Source organism: Mobula hypostoma, chromosome 15 (genome assembly GCF_963921235.1).
Source record: "Mobula hypostoma chromosome 15, sMobHyp1.1, whole genome shotgun sequence".
Taxonomy (NCBI): domain Eukaryota; kingdom Metazoa; phylum Chordata; class Chondrichthyes; order Myliobatiformes; family Myliobatidae; genus Mobula; species Mobula hypostoma.
The window spans coordinates 30112229-30134663 of record NC_086111.1 but is presented as its reverse complement, the minus strand read 5'-3'; positions in this window follow the sequence as shown (position 1 = coordinate 30134663).

The following is a 22435-nucleotide window of genomic DNA, read 5'->3' as shown; positions in this document are numbered from 1 at the left end:
TTATCTACAGTATCTGTTTGTGTTCAACGTCCCTTAATGATTCAAATAGAGCAATATGGCTTCAAAAAATTAACTGACTCTAATAAACAGCCTTTTACGGAACTAGTTCTAAAATTCCATTTCTGGATAAAATACTACCAAATCCCAGCATTGTTATTTTAATATCTATCATTAGATTGCCCAAGATTCACTAAATGCAAGGAACACTAAATTTAGGTAACCAAAATTGAATTTATTCTTTAAACACTGATGTAATTCTGGTGCGGTTGGATCATAATCCTTACCAGTTAAATGTATTAGATTTTCATTTATGCAATAAAGGAACAATGTTCATCACATGCATTTCCACACCTCAGTCTGAAACAGTCTAATGCACTTCTTTGGTATTTGTGCAAATACAGTGTTTGATTAAAAAGAAAAACAGGATGATTCTAGCAAGGTATGAAAAATCTGTGTAGGATGGACCAGGAATTTTAATCAATGAATGAAATTAATAATCAAAGATAAAGTGATAAAGTTGAAATTGAAAAGGAGAGATAACAGAAATGGAATATATAAAAAGTTTTTTAAAACTTAATTTCTTTTCAATTTGAAGTGCTAATTATTTCTGTAGGAAATGAAACCCAACATCTTTCAAATTCATTTTGGAGGCCAGCAGATTATTTCACTGTGACCTTCAAGATCACACCTTTAAAATATAACTTAATGTTAGGAGAAACTAGTGTGCAGGTACCCACTAGCTTATGTGACTGTATAAATGTGCACAGGCAAACACTGTGATAATAGTAAATGCTCGTAATCTCATTATTACATATCAGCACAGATTTTGCAGGATTTATCTTTTGGTCCCAAGCTTTGAAAACTCTGAATCTTTTGGAGGAACATATATTTAAAAATACATTATTCAGAGCTACATTCAATAGTACAAATGGAATATATTGAGAAATAACGCATTTGCACTCAAGCATATTCAGCCATTCCATTAAGTAAAGAGATCCGTACATAAACTATTTATCTGTTTGTGGTCAACATCCATCAATAATTTAAATAAAGAAATCTGGCTTCAAAAATTAGTTGACCTTCATGAAGAGCCTTTTGCAAAACTGGTTCTAAAATGACAAAACATTGATTTATAACTGTATCAGGCACTTTGAGGAATTTAAGTACCTTAAAAGATGTATCTCTTCCAACATTCACTTAATAAAGGAAAGGTTGCCAAGACCTTTACCAAACATGGGTCTACTGTAACCATAATCTCACTTTACATGCAGCTGAACAATTTCAACCAATGATAATAAATAGATTAGCTCTAAATATTTGGCAAGCTGTCTGTAAAACTTCAAATTCATTGACCAATAATAAGATAAGGACAAAGTTAGACTGTGCAATGCATCTTTTACTCAAGTTGTTGATGCAAAGATGCTCCAAAATTTAATTCTATACATTGCATGCCTAATGCAAAGATATGAAAACTTCATGAGACAGGACTGATCTCTAATAGAAACCATAGAAACCATAGAAATTACAGCACAGAAACAGGCCTTTTGGCCCTTCTTGGCTGTGCCGAACCATTTTCTGCCTAGTCCCACTGACCTGCACACGGACCATATCCCTCCATACACCTCCCATCCATGTATCTGTCCAATTTATTCTTAAATGTTAAAAAAGAACCCGCATTTACCACCTCGTCTGGCAGCTCATTCCATACTCCCACCACTCTCTGTGTGAAGAATGCACTGTCCTATTCCACTCATTTTACTAACTAAATCTAATGATTATGTGGAATGGTTGTGTGATTAGAATCGTGAGAATGGAATGGAACTTGCATTCTCCATCTGTGATATCAGACAGGAAATGCAAACTGTAAAAAGAAGTATCAATGTGTTTGCTGTTGTTATACAGTATATAAAACCATGCCTGGCTTTTATTGTACATTAGGTTCACTCAGTTGAATTCTTTCACATACTGTATGCATCAACCAAATACTGCGCTTGTGTCTGGGTATCCAACCAAATTATGGTGGTAAATTATCACCAAATAACATTTTAAAGAGAAATAATAAATCAGCCACGATGGAATGGGAAAGCAGATCCAATGGGCTGAATGGCCTAATTCTTCTCCTATGTCATATGGTCTTACCTGTTTTGATTTTGAAACTCCTGGACCTAGCCAGCTATTGTCCAACATCTATGCTGATTATATGGAAGATCTGACTGGAATGTAAAATTATTTCAGTGGAAATTCTCAAATGGGTAACTAATAGACAGTAGCTAAAATGTTACAAGTTTCTCAGGTTGGAGAACAAAACATCAAATATGGATTTGATCCCTTTATTGCACCAAGGGTCATGCATGGTTAATTATGGAAAACAGCTCAAAATTTGCATTTGCAGAGTCTATTTTTTTTAATCTTATGCTTACTAGGCAAATAGCAGGGAAGACAGCTATCAGCATGCAAACATTATTGAAAACAGTATTTTAAACTAACCGTACATGGTACAAGAATGTGTCAAAAGTCCCACCATCTGCATTTATACTATTTCTCCTTCAAAAAGATAATAAATCTATCCTAAGAAAACAATTTAACAAAATTTAAATTCACTCTATCTTTTAATCTTCTTAGTTTCCTATAAGCACCAGACTTTCCACTTTCCCACTATTCCTTTTGAAGTCACAAACTGATCTGCTCTGACACTGCATTTCCAGATCATCTCCATGCCTTTCAACTCTGACATGATTATCTACAAACTACCTTGGCATTCTGAATATCCAACATCACATCAAGCAACACCACTCAGTACAGCATTTCCAAAGCTTTTGAACTTCTTCCACATTTCAAAACAGTCCTAACTTCAGTTTGAAGACTCATATTATTCTGAGAAGCAACACACATCAAAGTTGCTGGTGAACGCAGCAGGCCAGGCAGCATCTATAGGAAGAGGCGCAGTCGACGTTTCAGGCCGAGAACCTTCGTCAGGACTAACTGAAGGAAGAGTGAGTAAGGGATTTGAAAGCTGGAGGGGGAGGGGGGATCCAAAATGATAGGAGAAGACAGGAGGGGGAGGGATGGAGCCGAGAGCTGGACAGGTGATAGGCAGAAGGGGATACGAGAGGATCATGGGACAGGAGGTCCGGGAAGAAAGACGGGGGGGGGGGTGACCCAGAGGATGGGCAAGAGGTATATTCAGAGGGACAGAGGGAGAAAAAGGAGAGTGAGAGAAAGAATGTGTGCATAAAAAAGAGTAACAGATGGGGTACGAGGGGGAGGTGGGGCCTAGCGGAAGTTAGAGAAGTCAATGTTCATGCCATCAGGTTGGAGGCTACCCATACGGAATATAAGGTGTTGTTCCTCCAACCTGAGTGTGGCTTCATCTTTACAGTAGAGGAGGCCGTGGATAGACATGTCAGAATGGGAATGGGATGTGGAATTAAAATGTGTGGCCACTGGGAGATCCTGCTTTCTCTGGCGGACAGAGCATAGATGTTCAGCAAAGCGGTCTCCCAGTCTGCGTCGGGTCTCACCAATATATAAAAGGCCACATCGGGAGCACCGGACGCAGTATATCACCCCAGTCGACTCACAGGTGAACTGATGCCTCACCTGGAAGGACTGTTTGGGGCCCTGAATGGTGGTAAGGGAGGAAGTGTAAGGGCATGTGTAGCACTTGTTCCGCTTACACGGATAAGTGCCAGGAGGGAGATCAGTGGGGAGGGATGGGGGGGACGAATGGACAAGGGAGTTATGTAGGGAGCGATCCCTGCGGAATGCAGAGAGAGGGGGGGAGGGAAAGATATGCTTAGTGGTGGGATCCCGTTGGAGGTGGCGGAAGTTACGGAGAATAATATGTTGGACCCGGAGGCTGGTGGGGTGGTAGGTGAGGACCAGGGGAACCCTATTCCTAGTGGGGTGGCGGGAGGATGGAGTGAGAGCAGATGTACATGAAATGGGGGAGATGCGTTTAAGAGCAGAGTTGATAGTGGAGGAAGGGAAGCCCCTTTCTTTAAAAAATGAAGACATCTCCCTCGTCCTAGAATGAAAAGCCTCATCCTGAGAGCAGATGCGGCAGAGACGGAGGAATTGCGAGAAGGGGATGGCGTTTTTGCAAGAGACAGGGTGAGAAGAGGAATAGTCCAGATAGCTGTGAGAGTCAGTAGGCTTATAGTAGACATCAGTGGATAAGCTGTCTCCAGAGACAGAGACAGAAAGATCTAGAAAGGGGAGGGAGGTGTCGGAAATGGACCAGGTAAACTTGAGGGCAGGGTGAAAGTTGGAGGCAAAGTTAATAAAGTCAACAAGTTCTGCATGCGTGCAGGAAGCAGCGCCAATGCAGTCGTCGATGTAGCGAAGGAAAAGTGGGGGACAGATACCAGAATAGGCACGGAACATAGATTGTTCCACAAACCCAACAAAAAGGCAGGCATAGCTAGGACCCATACTGGTGCCCATAGCTACACCTTTAGTTTGGAGGAAATGGGAGGAGCAAAAGGAGAAATTATTAAGAGTAAGGACTAATTCAGCTAGACGGAGCAGAGTGGTGGTAGAGGGGAACTGATTAGGTCTGGAATCCAAAAAGAAGCGTAGAGCTTTGAGACCTTCCTGATGGGGGATGGAAGTATATAGGGACTGGACATCCATGGTGAAAATAAAGCGGTGGGGGCCAGGGAACTTAAAATCATCGAAAAGTTTAAGAGCGTGAGAAGTGTCAAGAACATAGGTCGGAAGGGATTGAACAAGGGGTGATAAAACAGTGTCGAGGTATGCAGAAACGAGTTCGGTGGGGCAGGAGCAAGCTGAGACAATAGGTCGGCCAGGACAGGCAGGTTTGTGGATCTTGGGTAGGAGGTAGAAACGGGAAGTGCGGGGTGTGGGAACTATAAGGTTGGTAGCAGTGGATGGGAGATCCCCTGAGTGGATAAAGTCGTTGATAGTGTGGGAGACAATGGCCTGGTGCTCCTTAGTGGGGTCACGATCGAGGGGTAAATAAGAGGAGGTATCCGCGAGTTGTCGCTGTGCCTCGGCAAGGTAGAGGTCAGTACGCCAGACTACAACAGCACCCCCCTTATCAGCGGGTTTAATAATAAGGTTAGGATTAGTGCGGAGGGAGTGGAGAGCAGAGCGTTCCGAAGGAGTGAGGTTGGAATGGGGACAAGGTGCGGTGAAGTCGAGACGGCTGATGTCCCGTCGGCAGTTAGCAATAAAGAGATCCAGAGCAGGCAGAAGACCAGAGCGGGGTGTCCATGAAGAAGAGGAGGGTTGAAGACGGGAGAAGGGGTCATCGGTGGGGGTGGAAGAGTCCTTGCCGAAGAAGTAGGCTCGGAGATGGAGACGGCGGAAGAAAAGTTCCGCATCATGGCGAACACGGAACTCGCTGAGGTGTGGGCGAAGGGGGACAAAGGTGAGGCCCTTACTGAGAACAGAGCGTTCTGCCTCCGACAGTTGAAGGTCGGAGGGGATGGTAAAGACCCGGCACGGATGAGAGCTGGGATCAGAGGGGGGAGGGGGGAGGCTGGGGGTGTCAATGGAGAGGGGAGGGTTGGGGTGAGAGGAAGATGGAGCCTCTGAGGGCCCAGGAGTTGACGGTGGGATCTGAGGAAGACGGGGCTGCGGAGTGGTGGTGGGGGAAGGGGAGACGGGAGTCACAACAGCAGCACATAAAGACCCGGCCTGGAGTTCAAGGCTGGAGTCGCAGTTGGTGGTTGCACGATCGCTTTGAATGTCTCCATGGTCGTTGCTGGAGTCCGGGTTTTGAATATGTCCTGAGGTGTTGGAGCCGCCGAGATCTGAGAAGGTCAGGTGGCAGTCTAAGTGAGACCTTTCACTTAACCTATGACCTATAGCCCAGGTGCAAGGTTTCTCCCCGAGTCATATAAACTGGACCCGTTTTTCTGGTGAGCTTGTTATTTTGCATTCTTCTCTATGATGTCACTGTCAACAGGTTTCATTTATTGACCTTCATTTTGTTGCTGCACAATAAACATGTGCCAAGACTTCAGTTAGTATGGCAAAACTATGACTCCTGAAAATCACCTTCAATCTTCTCCCTACATCATGTAAACATATTCTTCATTAATACTGTCAATCGTGCTGCAGAAACTCTTCCGGAGATATCACATTCCCATTCAACAACATACAGATCGTGACTTCAGAATCATATTACCTTTTCTTAATCTCCTGAACACAACAATGGCACACCTCAGCCAAATTGTTGGCATGTTGCATCTCAGGAAAACCTTGCTTTTAAGACCATAAGACCGTAAGATTTAGGAGCAGAGTTAGGCTATTCAGCCCATCAAGCCTGCCCTGCCATTCCATCATAACTGATTTATTCTCCCTCTCAACTCCATTTTCCTGTCTTCTCTCCATAACCTCTGACACCTTTATCAATTATAAACAGTTCAAACTCTGCTTTAAGTATTCCTAATTACTTAGACTCCATAGACATCTTTGGCAATAAATTTGCCAGATTCACTACCATCTGACTAAAGAAATTCCTCCTCATCTGTGTCCTAGAGGGACACACTTGTATTCTAAAGCTATGTTCTCTGGTCCTTGTCTTAGACTCCCCCACTGTAGGAAGCATTCTCTCCATGTCTACTCTATCTAGGCCTTTAACTGCCTAGCTCTCCTTTTACCTCATACATCATGTTTTTTTGGATGGTTTGTCATCAAATCTGCATAAATGCTTGTGTATCACCCTTCACACCTTGTTCATTACACTTGATCTATTGGAGAAGGATACCATACTTTGCGCATTCTTAACCTAACCTAATACCTTCTCTCATTATCCTGGATAGTTCAATGGTAGCTATTGAATTGTCAGATTCCATTGCTATTTTCTAATTGCAGGACTTCCAGTTCCTGCAAGCTGTTCGCATCTTGATGCTTCTTAGGGCTATCGGCCCAGTCCAGCACAAAGAGCAGGTGCCACATGGACTCTTCACTGCCTACTGCAATGAACCTTTCAGTAAAGCATTCCTTTAACCAAAGTCATTTAATCTCATCTATCTTGTTATAAATCCTTAACTTGTGTGCACACTATATGTGATTAACAAATCTGAACTTCTCCAAGGATTCCAGTAAAAACTTTCTCAGTAATTACTCTATAACAAAAGGTGCTGTGTGTTCTTCTCCTTCTTTGATCGGATGGATAGAAATATGGCTCAGGGATTTGGACACTTTCCTAAATGGCTATCAATTGGGACTGATTTCAGTTTGCTACAGAACATGAAACCAATCCCAGGACTATCATGTGCATTGACTGACATCACTAACACTGGAAATCATAATCAACCGAACATGACTCAGTTGGAAAAGTATTTCATTCTGTTGCATTACCAAGCAGGCACACAAGAAAACCCATAATTATTTGCACTTGCTGAACACCTGGAAAAGAAACAGAAAAGCTGTAGAAAATGCAACAGGTGAAGCAGCATCTACATTACAGCAAAAGAAACAGTTAATGTTCCATGTCTGGGTCCCTTCATCAAAACTGAGGCTTATTTCATTTACAATTCCCAATGGAAATGGCCACAATGCAGAAAATACAAGGCATTGTTCATAAGCTTTGATCCTTCTTCTCAGGCTTCATCTCTGATCTGAAATGAAAAATTTAAATATTGAAAGCAAGCACCAACTCTGGCATTGTGCAATTGCATCTCAAGGCATGCTCGCAGTTTGACGACATTCTGACTTACTGAAGGCATTTCAAAACCAAGAGAAAAATATGCCAGATGAAAGTTACATTATCATATATTATCAGCAGATATCTGGTAATGCTGCTTCTGATTTGTCAGGGGATGTTACTGAAGCTCTGTGATTTATGGATTAAACTGGACTCTTTCATTTTGATGTTTTTTTAAAAATATTCTGTGTTTCTGCCCATTCTTTCTTGTTGCTGTTTGGTGCACTTTGTTAGTTTTTTTTGTGTGAGAGTGGGGTTGGGTCTGGGGTTTGATGTTCTTGCCATTTGCATGATTTATCTTTCTGCGTGGGGTGGTGTTGATGAATATGTAACTATTGGTGAGATTTTTTTAATGCAAGGTGTTGATGTTTTTCTTTGAATGACTACCATGATTTTCTTTGTTTTGTGGCTATCTGGAGAAGATTTATCTCAGAGTAGTATACTACAAACATACTTTGATAATAAATGAACCTTTGAACCTTTAAAACTCTGCGCATACTGATCACTTAAGTGAGTAAAAGTTGCATTAGTAATTTGCTGAGTAACTACCTTCCTTTGTTCTGTATTCCTAGCTAGCTTCCTTTCAAATCAAAACTACACTAATTCATCATCAGTGTTTTATACTGTTACATAAAATTTCCTTCAATACAATGAAAATCATTCATAGACATTGATAATGTCTAATCAGGAGACCACAGCTTCATCTTAAGTGCTTTCTTTAATATTCAAATCCCACACATCTGCAGTTTCAGCTTAGTTGTGAGTATACAGAAAGAAAAATGTTATTGTGACTGAATATGAGTGTGCTTTGGCCATGCAGATGGAAGCTTCAGAAATCAGAATAATTAAGTTTATGTTTCACTTCTATGTTAATTGTAACTTGTCTTTATGTTTTAGATTTCTGTGATCCAAGATTTCTGATATAACCTCAAATTATATATATGCTATTTTTACTAGGCTAAAACTGAAAAAAAGAAAATTTTAAGAACTAGAAAAAACAGCACATTAGGATATGTAATTTATTGCTTTCTGTATATGAAAAATTTGAGCCAATGGGCAACTTAGCAACTTGTATATGACGACATTTTTCTAATTAGCCCAAGAAAATATACTTGGAAAGAATAAAGTTATGATTTTGGTACTCTCGATAAACTTCATTCCCAGCCTCCAGTGCAATACCTTCTCTGACTGCTTCAGCCTTGGTGGTATTTAACTCAAAATACTTTTAATTATTTCAACATCTTCATCTAGGCTTTTCCTTTCCCGCTTTCATTACATTGTTTGGTATTACCATATCTCACTTTATGTGCTACGCTCCTCATCCACACTTTTGTCACCTCTAGCTTCCTTAGCTGGCTATTATCCTCCTTCCACACACTATAATCTCGAGTACATCGAAAACTTGTTCACTATTGTGCTCAAAGCCATATACTGCCTTAATTTTAAAACAAGTCACTTCAAATCCTCCAGGTCCTTATTTGTATTTACAGTATATCGATTCCCTTCCAATCCTCCAGTCACTGGGGAAGTCAGTACACCTCCAATTCTTACAATCCCTACAATTAATTACTCCATCACAGGCAAATGTGACTTCAGTTGCCTTGTCCCCAAACTAAGGAATTACCCAAAGACCTTTGTTTCATGAAATTGCTCTGCAAAAATATCTTCGTGTCACAACCACGGACACGACAGTGCAGTAGATATGGCAATTGTGCTTGTGAATTTTCACGTGTCAGCTAATTATTATTTAATTATGGTGGTATTTAACTCCATACTTGTTGTTGTAGTGCTTGTCGAGACTTGGACAGAGCAAAGCAACATTTCGTTGCTGTTCTGCATTCAGCCTTCCTTGAGATATTGGACTTTCAAGCCAACTGACTCTGAAGACTAGTGGTATTCGTTTAATGTTTATATGTTCTTTTCAACCGTAGTGTAGGCTTCATTTTCCTTTTGAGAGTTTTTTAATTTTCCCTTTAACACTGTTTGTATTAAAGTCTGTGAACTATCGACCTGCTTCAGTGTCTCTCACTCCGCACTTGGGCCATATCCAAACAGGGTAACATCAAGTCTCGACCACAAAGATGGACCCAGCAGAGAGAGAGCAGCTGACCTTGGCCGAGAGATTCATTGGTCGGGTAGGAGACAAGCTACAGGCAATGGAATCTTTCCTCAGTGAAGTTACAGAGGCATTGAAGCAGATAACCTCGTGCCAACAAGCCTAGTCTCACTTGGAGGAACAGGTATCGTCCCGAACTGCAACTGATCAACAGCTCACCAAAGACAATCGGACTCAGGTGTCTGCGATTTCCGCACTCACGGCTGCTGTCCATGAACTTACTGTGAACAGCCAGCATCAGCTGACAACCATTAACGTTCTCACCAGCTTCAGGCAGCCTCAGTCTCACTCCCAACATCTCGCAGGTCCTCCGTTTTTGCTGCCCTAACAATCTCTGTTACTAATGCTGCTGCTCCAACACACGGACCAGATCCGACTCCCACGACCGTTCAGGAACCGAGTATTCCACCACCAGGCAGATATTCTGGTGATCCCGATGGTTGCAGCAATTTTATTACCCAATGCCCAGCCTAGTCGTTTTGGTGATGATGCGCGAAAATTGGCATACACGGTCAATCTTCTTGACGGACCTCCACTCAGCCTGGTCAACACTCTACGGGAACAAGGATACCCTGCAGTCCAGTCATGGCGGAGTAAAGGAGGGTTTTTGATCTTCCAGTACGGGGTCAGGAAGCCGCCCACCGACTCTTGGACCTGCGCCAAGGCAGAGGAACAGTGAGAGCCTATGCAGTGAAATTCCTTACCCTTGCAGTAGAGATGGGATGAAATGAGAGATCTCTCATCATTGCTTTCCAGCATGGATGGAATGCAGGGGTCTGGCATGAGATGGCTGCCCGGGACGAAGAGTACAGTCTGGATGACCTGATTTATCTGGTTATTCGAGTTGACGACCAGGTAACTGAATGGCGCAGGAAAGAATGTTTCAAACTTCCTATGCACCACCAGATCGCCGTCTTTCCTTGCCCTCTCCCCGCTCTCATCTGATCACCGTCATTCCTCACCCTCTCCCTCTCCCCCTCCCACACCACCCAGCGCCCAGCCCATGGAGGAGCCTATGCAAGTGGGGCGTATGCACCTGTCTCAGGAGGAACGAGACCAGTGCAGGAGGACAAAGTCCTGCCTCTGTTGCGGTGATCCAGGACACTTCCGGGCAGCATGTTCCAAGTTTCCGGTAAAAGAGAATACCCATCAGTAGGGAGGGGAATCCTGACAGGTCAGTTCTCTCATGCTCGCAGCTTCCTTGTTGTGGAGGTCTCAGACCCATGAACTTAAAGCATTTATTGACTCCAGTGCAGCCTGGAATCTTATGGACATCTCTCTTGCTCAAACATGGGGAGTTCCAACTCAGGAACTAAGAGAAAAGATCAACGTCAAGGTGCTGGACGGTCAACCTCTGGGAACTGGCCAGATCTACCTTTCCATCCAACCTCTCCAACTGGTGCTCAAAGGCAACCATCATGAAGAAATATCTTTCCGTCTGGTTAATTCACCTAAACTGCCACTGGTACTTGGTCTCCCCTGGTTGCCCCGACATAACCCACGGATCGATTGGTCTCTGAAGGTACTCCAAGAGTGAGGACTGGCATGCCTGTCTACCTGTCTGGGTCCATCTCAAGCTCCATTCCATGAATCCCCTCCTGTATCAACTAAGGATGTGGACCTGTCTGGGATTCCAGCTGAATATGCGGATCTCCTTGATGTTTTCAATAAAAGAAAGGCCACCACCCTGCCCCCACACTGGACATACGACTGTGCCATAGACCTCCTACCTGGCACTAGTCCTCCCGGGGGCCGGCTCTTTTCCCTCTCTTGTCCTGAAACGGTGGCCATGGAGGAATACATTAAGGAGGCATTGAGCATGGGGTTTATCCGTCCATCAACCTCACTGGCAGGAGCTGGCTTCTTTTTGTGAGCAAGAAAGATGGCAAGCTCCATCCCCACATCGATTATCGGCCCCTGAACAGCATCACTGTGAAGAACCGCTACCCTCTTCCCTTGCTGGCGTCTGCGTTTGAACATCTCCAGGGATTAACAATATTTTTCCAAAATTAATCTGCACAATGGTTACAATCTGATTTGCATAAGAGAAGGGGATGAGTGGAAAATGGCTTTCAGCACCTCCAATGGCCACTATGAATACCTGGTGATGCCTTTTGGTCTGGCCAACACCCCCGCTGTATTCCAGGCCTTGGCTATCGATGTGCTCAGGGACATGTTGAACCAATTTGTGTTTGTGTATTTAGATGACATCCTTATCTATTCCTGCTCTCATCAGGAGTACATACAGCATGTCTGGAGAGTACTCAGATGCCTTCTTGAAAATAACCTGTATGCCAAGCCTGAAAAATATAAATTCCATAAAGACCAAGTGTCATTTTTGGGCTATATACTTACCCCATCCAGTGTTCAAATGGACCCTAGTAAAGTTCAGCCAGTTGCAGAGTGGCCCAAACCATCTACAGTCAAACAGGTACGGCGCTTCATGGGGTTTACAAACTTTTATCGCCGCTTCGTCGGAATTTCGGCTCTATCGCGGCTCCAATTAATGCACTCACCAAGAAGACCTCGGCAGGATTCCACTGGAGGGACGATGCCGACCAAGCATTATCAGAGCAAAAGTGACGTTTCACCACTGCCCCGCTGCTGCAGCAGCCAGACCCATCTCAGCCATTCATTGTCGAGGTGGGTACTTCCGATGTAGGCATTGGAGCTGTCCTCTCTCAGCGCTCACCTGTGGATAGCTGGCTTCCAATGGGATTGGGCAGAGATCGCCCACAATTACCTCCAGTCGTCTTCCATCGGTATGTCTCCCTTTGAATGCCAGAAGGGATTCCAGCCCCCGCTCTTCCCTGATCAGGAGATTGATGTAGGAGTTCCTGCTGCCGAACAGCTGATCCAGTGCTATAAGTACACCTGAAGACGAGCCAGGGCTTCTCTACTGCGTGCCCAGGAACAGCATTCCTGGCAGGCTGATTGACTCCATCGACAGGTAAGGCCATTCAAGCCAGGAGAGTAGTCTGGTTGGCATCAAGGGATCTTCCCCTGAAAGTCGAGAACTGAAAATTGGCACCACACTACGTGGTACCGTTTGTAGTGGAAAAGGCTGTCAACAAGGTGTCCTATGGATTGCATCTATCAGCATCACTGAAGATCCACCCAGTATCCCATGCTTCCCAGCTCAAGCCAGTTATTACCTCTCCCCTGGCCCCAGTCTCACCACTTCCCCCTCCTCCCCGCCTGGTAGATGGTTCCCTTGTCTATTCTGTGCCGGGTACGAAGTAAGGCCCACTACCTTGAGGACTGGGAAGCGTATGGCCCAGAAGAATGGACTTGGATCCTGGCAAAGGACATCTTGGACAAGTCACTGATCCGGGATTTCCAGCAGACACAGGTCAGTGGCGCCTTCAGGGCTGTGCCTAGAGAGGGGGGCCCTGTCACAACCGCAGATTTGGCAGCACAGTACATACGGCAATTGCACTTGTGAATTTGCACAGGTCAGCTAATTATTATTTAATCGTGGTAGTATTTAGCTCCATACTTGTCGTCATAGTGCTCATCCAGACTTGGCAAGGCTTCTCTGCTGTTTGCATTCTGCCTTCCTGGAGATACTGGACTTTAAAGTGAACTGACTCTGAAGACTAGCAGTATTCGTTTAATGTTTAGATATCCTTTTCAGCCACAGCGTAGGCTTCGTTTTCTTTTTGAGGGTTTTAGTTAACAGCCCTGTTTGGCCTAGTGTTAATTGTTTTATTTTCTCTTTAGCACTGTTCATATTAAAATCTGTGAACTATCGACCTGCTTCAGTGTCTCTCACTCTGCACTTGGTCCATTTCAGAAACTGGTAACACTTTGATAAAGCATTTTGTCTTTGATCTCAACCTCTTTTGTTTAAAATATGATTGAGAGTACACCAGTGACCCACCTGGAAAGGTAATGCAAATAGATTCTAATAATTCATATTATATTATAGTTCACTGTATTCTAAAAATCCATATTATTTCAGATTACATCTATTGATTATGTTATTTTTTTTAGTAAAGTTAATATGTTAAGAAAAAAGTATATACACAGTATTATATCTTGTAGTTTAATAGTTTTAATAGAATAACCGGGGGGGGCAGGGGCGGGAGGAGGTCTCGTATTCTCAGTCGCTTCTCGCCACAGAAATCGGCATAAGCACCGACCTGATGGGCCACAAAGGCTCGGGACAGACTTTGACTTTTTTGACTTAGCCCCTAAGTACGTTGATAGGATCCCAAAGTTGTTACAAAATGAAATCAGTCTTTAGGAAAAGAGAGTAGTACATCAGGATGTAGAAACTAACACTGACACTTAAACAAGAACTTGTGTACTCCCGTTAATGTATGAGCACTCATGTTAGATGTGTCCTTATTGTGATTTTGATTAACAACTCAGAGAAAAAAAAGCGCTTGAAAGTTTCTCAAAATGCAAGCGGATTGCTGTAATGTAGCAGGATTCTAAAAGGTGGCGTTTTTGAAAAACACTTCCAGTCAGGTCATTTGCACTCAAAAATAATAATAAAAGTAATAAGAATTCAGTCAACCGACTTAACTTGGCTTATTTAGCTTACTAATTTGAAAAAATGCATGCTTTCATGTACATTATTTCACCTTGTCTAGCAGCCTGACGAAAACAGTACATTATAATAATCTGTACAGAAAGGAAGGTGGAATTATTCTGACACATACTCTAATCAAAGAAAGGTTCTTTGGTATCAGTTTGTCATATTATTTGCTTCTTAAGTGAAGTAAAATATTACACTCATGAGCATCCTCACTGTGAAGCCTACCTTTCCATTTATCCAATATCAAGAATGTTCATTATTAACAAGAGTACTAAATATTTTTGGTGTACATTTTCAAAACAAAGGAAGGACAGAAAACTGTTCCTAAAGATATAAGTAGTGTTATTTGATATTCACTAAGTATATAACCGTTTGGCAGATGAGTGATTTTTTCACCGTGATTATATTGCACAAACATAATTACAAGCTACAATGACTATTTTATGCACATTGATTATAACATCGCTTCAGTACAGTCAGAGTAAAATCAATTGCAGATTAAAGCACAACGTACCATTTAATTCTGGCACTGAAGTACAGCAATGTAGATCCTGTGCTTGGTCAAGTTTCTCTTCTGTTAAACAGGTAGCTTCACAGCACTAGGAAAAAGATGTTATAAATTAGAGAGTACTCAAGTACCTCACTATCCCCTTAAGAAATACCAAGCTTGCCACCAGGAAATCACAGTAGGGAAAGATTCCTATGGCTGGCAAATCAATAACAAGGAGCTACAAATTTAGGTGTAGACAAAAAAAGTCTAGAAAAGTACTAGATGCTTCTTTCAGTCCAGAATGAGACGGTAAACAGCTTTAAGTTCCTCGGCATCCACATCACCAAGGATCTCACGTGGTCTGTACACACCAGCTGTGTGGTGAAAAAGGCACAACAGCGCCTGTTTCACCTCAGATGGTTGAGAAAGTTTGGTATGGGCCCCCAAATCCTAGGAACTTTCTACAGGGACACAACTGAGAGCATCCTGACTGGCTGCATCACTGCCTAGTATGGGAACTGAACCTCCCTTAATCGCAGGATTCTGCAGAGAGTGGTACTGACTGCTCAGCACATCTGTGGATGTGAACTTGCTATGATTCAGGACATTTACAAAGATAGGTGTGAAAAAGGGTCCGAGGGATCACTTGGAACCCGAGTCACCCCAACCACAACCACAATCTATTCCAGTTGCTACCATCCAGGAAATGGTACCGCAGCATAAAAGCCTGGACCAACAGTTTCCGGGATAGCTTCTTCCACCAGGCCATCAGACTGATTAACTCACACAGATGTGAGTGTACTTCTATGTTACAATGTCTGTTCTATTTATTATAAATTACTATGACTGCACATTGCACATTTAGACAGCGACGTAAATTAAAGATTTTTATTCTTCATGTATGGAAAAGATGTAAGAAATAAAGTCAATTCAAATTCAATTCAATTATTTAGAATGTGAAAGGCAGCACTGTAAATAACCACTGTGACTAAGTCAATTATAGCATTTAATAAAAAAGAAAGCTAAGAAGTGAAATAAAGAAAGCAAATACAGACAATCAGAGTTGAGAGTTGGAGTGAAGAGCTTGTAGTTGACAAGGGATGATGAGTTAAACTACTGGAGAGGACCAAGAAGGTATGGTCAAAGCAGATGGAGCATCGCTTACAGGGCTACCTTGAGTCGGCAGAGTGGACAATATTCAGGGATTCATCTTTGAATTAATAAATATGCCATTGTTGTCACCAAATTCATCAAGACCTCTGTTCCTTAGAGAACATACCAGACAGACACAAACCAAAAGTCGTGGATAAACCAAGAGATCTGTAGTCTGCTGAGGGTTAGATCTGAGGTATTCAAGACCTGTGATCCAGAACTATACAAGCAGTTCAGGCAAAAACTACAGATGTTATTTTAAGAGAGAGAAAACAATTCCAGTTGAGGTTGGAGACTGATTCAGAAGCATATCATCTCTGGCAGGGTTTGCAGCCCGTTACTTTCTACAAAGCAAAACCTAGCATCATGAATGGCAGCGCTGCTTCACTCCCAGATGAACTCAGTGCCTGTTGTGCATGCTTTGAAAGGGAGAATAAAACTACACCTCTACCAACCCCTGTGGCATCTGGTGACCCTGTGGTGTCTCTCTCAGAGGGTGAACCCCTGCAAGGTGTCAGGCCCAAATTAAACCCCTGGTAGGGCATAGAAAACCTATGCCAACCAACTGGTGGGAGTGTTCAAGGAGATCTTCAATCTCACTGCTGCAGTCAGAGGCTCCCACATGCTTCAAAAGGGCGACAATCATACTGGTGCCCAAGAGCAGCGTGAGCTACCCCAGTGGCACTCACAACTACTGTAATGAAATGCTTTGAAAGGTTGGTCAATGCGAGAATCAACTCCCATCTAGCAAGGATCTGGACTTGCTACAATTTGCCTATCACCACAATAGGTCCACTGTGGTTGCAATCCTAATGGATCTCCACTCAGCCCTTGATCACTTGGGCAAAAGAAATACTTAAGTCAGGCTGCTGTTTATTGATTACAGACTGCCGGTCAACACAATCATACTCTCAGTTCTAATCAACAAGCTCAGAAACCTAGGCCTCTGTACCTCCCTCTGCAACTAGATCCTTGCTTTTCTCATTGGGAGACCACAGTCTATGCAGATCAGAAGTAATATCTCCTCCTTGCCGGCAATCAACACTGGCCCACCTTAAGGATGCAAGCTTAGCCCACTACTTTATACTCTATACACCCACATCTGTGCGGCTAGGCACAGTTCAAACGCTTATCTATAAATTTGCCAATGATACAACAATTGCCAGCAGAATTTCCGATGGTATCTGGAGGGGTACAGGAGTGAGACAGAGCGGTGGTACAGCACTGAACGTCAGTAAGACCGACTTCAAGAAGGGGGAGTCGAGGGAAAACACGTCAGTTCCCATTGAGAGATCAGAAGTAGAAAGGGTGAGCAGTTTCAACATCTCTGAGGATCTATCCTGGGCCCAATATATTGATGCAATTACAAAGAAGGCACGACAGTGGCTATACTTCATTAGGAGTTTGAGGAGACATGGTATGTCACCAAAGACAGTCATGAATTTCTACAGATGTACAGTGGAGATCATTCTAACTGGTTGCATCACTGATCGGTATGAAGGAGACACTGCACAAGACTGGAAAAAGCTGCTGAAAGTTGTATACATTGCCAGCTCCATCATAGACACAGCATTGAGGACCCCTCAAAAGATGATACCTCAAATATGCGGCATCCATTATTAAGGACCCCCATTACCCAGGACATGCTCTCTTCTCATTGCTATCATCAAGGAGGAAGTAAAGGAGCTTGAAGTCACATACGCAACATTTCAAGAACAGCTTCTTCCTCTCCACCCTCAGATTTCTAAATGGACAATGAATCCATGAACACTACCTCAATATTTTTTTCCTCTCTCAAGTAATTTAATTTTCTCTACTTATCGTTATTTATAGTTTTTATTATTATTATTATGTATTGCAATGTCCTACTGCTGCAAACAACAAATTTCACAGCATATGCTAGTGATACTAAACTTGATTTTGATTCCGAAATGGCCCTACTGTTCTGACATTTAATTCCTTGTGACAGTTTCTCATATACCATTGTTTTGTTCATTTTCAATTTTTTTTTGAGATTTTGGAAAATGCTAACAAAGCCACATTAATTGGCTTTTCATTAGTGCTCTACAAAGGTGGTAGTCAACTTTCCCAGTGAAGCACGCTGTGTTTGTGATATTGAAGCTCCAACGATGGCATTAGATAGGGAATTCCAAGAACTGGAATACAGAATACAAAAGCTAAAAAGTCATGCTAAAACTATTACATTGAAAGCTTGGCCCAAGATTGGGATTTTGCATCTATTTCTAAAGAATTGCATGAAGACAACGGAAAGGGAAAAAAAGAGAAAAAAAAATACTCATGTTGTTCTTAATTACAGTTATGCGTGGATAGATCATGAGAGTGGGCATTGAATACTGAAGCAAATTTATATGCACTGAATTAAATGTGAGTGAAAGAACTAAACCAGTGACACAATCTATTTGGGTTCAACCAACTTCTGCTCGTTAGATCTTATTGATGCATAAAATTCTAACAGGAATTGATAGGCTGCATGTTAGGAGAATGAAAGTTTCCTATGCTTGGGTGGTGGGGGAAGGGAAAATCATTGACTTTGCCTCAAGATCCACACCACAAGGTTCAGGAACAGTTATTACCCCTCATCCATCAGGCTTTTAAACCAAAAGGGATGTCTTCACTCAACTTCACTTGCTCCATCACAGAAATGTTCCCACACCCATGGACTCATTTTCAAGGACTCTTCATCTCATGTTAACCATATAACAATTACAGCACAGAAACAGGCCACCTCGGCCCTTCTAGTCCATGCCGAACTCCTACTCTCACCTAGTCCCAGCGACCTGCACTCGGTCCATAATCCTCCATTCCTTTCCGGTCCATAACCCTCCATTCCTTTCCGGTCCATATAGCTATCCAATTTTACTTTAAATGATAATATCGAACCTGCCTCGACCATTTCTGCTGGAAGCTCATTCTACACAGCTACCACTCTCTGAGTAAAGAAGTTCCCCCTCATGTTACCCCTAAATTTTTGCCCCCTAACTCTCAACTCATGTCCTCTTGTTTGAATCTCCCCTACTCTCAATGGTAAAAGCCTATCCACGTCAACTCTATCTATCCCCCTCATAATTTTAAATACCTCTATTACACCCTCAACCTTCAATGCTCCGAAGAATAAAGACCCAACTTGTTCAACCTTTCTCTGTAACTTAGGTGCTGAAATCCAGGCAACATTCTAGTAAATCTTCTCTGTACCCTCTCTATTTTGTTGACATCTTTCCTATAATTCGGTGACCAGAACTGTACACAATACTCCAAATTTGGCCTTACCAATGCCTTGTACAATTTTAACATTACATCCCAACTTCTATACTCAATGCTCTGATTTATAAAGGCCAGCATACCAAAAGCTTTCTTCACCACCCTATCCACATGAGATTCCACCTTCAGGGAATTATGCACCATTATTCCTAGATCCCTCTGTTCTACTGCAGTGGTCCCCAACCACCGGGCCGCGGACCAGTACTGGGCCGCAAGGCATGTGCTTCCAGGCTGCGAGAAAACAATATGATTTGGCGATATGAGTCAGCTGCACCTTTCCTCATTCCCTGTCACTGTGGGTGTCACTGTTGAGCCATTACGCATGCGAGGTCATGACCCGTGCGTCATCCATGTCAGCGCGGGAGGAGATCAACTCCTTAAGCTTGCAAATGACGGTGGGCTGAAAAGTAAGTTTGCCATAACATCTCTGCCGGCATTCTGGATCAAATTCAAGCCTAAATAATCTGAGATAGCCACGAAAGCACTATTTCCAACATATCTCTGCATTGAATCCAATGAAAACTAAACTGCAGAATAGACTGGACATAAGGAACCCCCTTGGAGTATCACTGTCTCCCATCACCCCTCGACGGCACCATCTTGTTGCAGGGAAACAAGCCCAGGGCTCCCACTGATTCAGCGATATTGGTGCGTTGCAATGATTTTATATGTTCATATGGGGAAAATATGTGCTGTGTGTTTAATATCCAAACGTTACTCAAAATGTTATGATGCTATTGACTTATAAGTGACTTATGTAACCATATAACCATATAACAATTACAGCATGGAAACAGGCGATCTCGGCCCTTCTAGTCCGTGCCGAACGCTACTCTCACTTAGTCCCATCGACCTGAACTCAGCCCATAACCCTCCATTCCTTTCCTGTCCATATACCTATCCAATTTTTCTTTAAATGATAATATCGAACCTGCTTCTGCCACTTCTACTGGAAGTTCGTTCAATACTTACTTCAAGCTCCCCTGTCCTCCCCTGATAATTGACTTATCATTCTATTCATGTGAGGAAAATAATTTGTTTAATATTAAATTCGTTAGGTAAAACCATTTAGAAATGAAATTGAGTATATTAGCCACTTATCACCGATATTCCGGACATGATTAACACCACCCCCCCCCAACAGAATCACTAAAAACGATTTGCAGAAAAAAAATGGGCAGGTACACACACGCGCAGACCGCGCATGCGCACTGGTACCCGCGCAATGCTTCATGGTCATTGTAGTCTTTCTCTGGGTAAACACAACATATTTGACTGCTACTCTTGTCCGTTGGCAACCCTACCCCCCCACCCCCCCGGGTCGGCTGGTCCGCAAGAATACTGTCAATATTAAACCAGTCTGCAGTGCGAAAAAGGTTGGAGACCCCTGTTCTACTGCATTCTTCAATGCCCTACCATTTACCATGTATGTCCTATTTTGATTAGTCCTACCAAAATGTAACACCTCACATTTATCAGCATTAAATTCCATCTGCCATCTTTCAGCCCACTCTTCTAACTGGCCTAAATCTCTCTGCAAGCTTTGAAAACCACAACACCACCTATCTTAGTATCATCTGCATACTTACTAATCCAATTTACCACCCCATCATCCAGATCATTATTGTATATGACAAACACCACTGGACCCAGTACAGATCCCTGAGGCACACCACTAGTCACCAGCCTCCAATCTGACAAACAGTTATCCACCACTACTCTCTGGCGTCTCCCATCCAGCCACTGCTGAATCCATTTTACTACTTCAATATTGATACCTAACGATTGAACCTTCCAAACTAACCTTCCATGTGGAAGCTTGTCAAAGGCCTTACTGAAGTCCATATAGACAACATCCACCGCTTTACCCTCGTCAACTTTCCTAATAACCTCTTCAAAAAATTCAATAAGATTTGTCAAACATGACCTTCCACGCACAAATCCATGTTGACAGTTCCTAATCAGACCCTGTCTATCCAGATAATTATATATATGATGTCTATGATAATTGCGAGGTTTACTCTTAGAACCCTTTTTAAATAATGGAGCAACATGAGTAATATGCCAATCCTCCAGCACCATCCCCGTTTCTAATGACATTTGAAATATGTTCTTGATGTTTATTGTTTGTTTGTTTATTTATTTATATCATTTCTTTCTTTTTGTGTTTGCACAGCTTGTTATCTTTTGCACACTTGTTGGCACGGTCTTTCATTGATTCTGTTATGGTGATTTGATGTATTGAACTTGCCCACAAAAACAAAATCTCAGGTTTGTATATGGTGACATCTATCTACTTCTACAATAAATTTACTTTGAACTTTATTTATCTGATCAATAGATAACTAGGCACTAAATGGACCAGGACAATGGGGAGAAATTAGGAAGACAGTATTAAGAAAGCAGATCAGCCATGATTATGTTGAATGGGAGAGTGGATTTGATGGGCTGAATAACCATCTTCTCTTTTCAATGCTTCTATCTCACATACTAAAACGCTTCAGTGCATCGGATAATGGAATTATGGAAAGGGGTTATAGAAGCACAAACATACTTTATGAACAGTCCCTTGCTCTTCAGCAAGAATACAGGTCCTCCCAGGCCACAGCAGGCTGCTATTCTTGAGAACTATGGGTAACCTGAACAGTTCACTAGTCAGAAATGCAGCCACAAACTAGCCTCCCGCATAGCATAAGATGCTTGTAGCCCTGCAGCAGTTGGAAAATCCAGCCCATCAGCTCTGAATTTCTCTTCAATACAGAGAGACTGCACGTAAACTGGGCATTCATGAGCTGGGGAAGACCTGCAGAGCTGTGACAATAGCTTGCGTTTCTATTGCAGTTTTCATCTCTAAATGCCAGAGGTGTTATCAAACAAATTTTAACACAAGAAAAAACTCAGAAAATTGACCCAAAACTTGGTTAAATAATAGATATCGTTTTGATAGACACTGTGAACAAGAATGAGGATTACAGAAACTGAACCTTAGCAAAAGGGCTTTTAGGCCTAAAGGGTTTGATTGCCCTCTTTTGAAGAGCAATGTAGCTATTCCATTCACTGACTTTTTAACCCCAGGACCTCTGCATTCAAGATACAAAAGGAAAAAGAATTGCTACTGCTCAATTTATTTTCATCATCTCCCCTAGCATTTCATTCCTAAGCTTAACCATT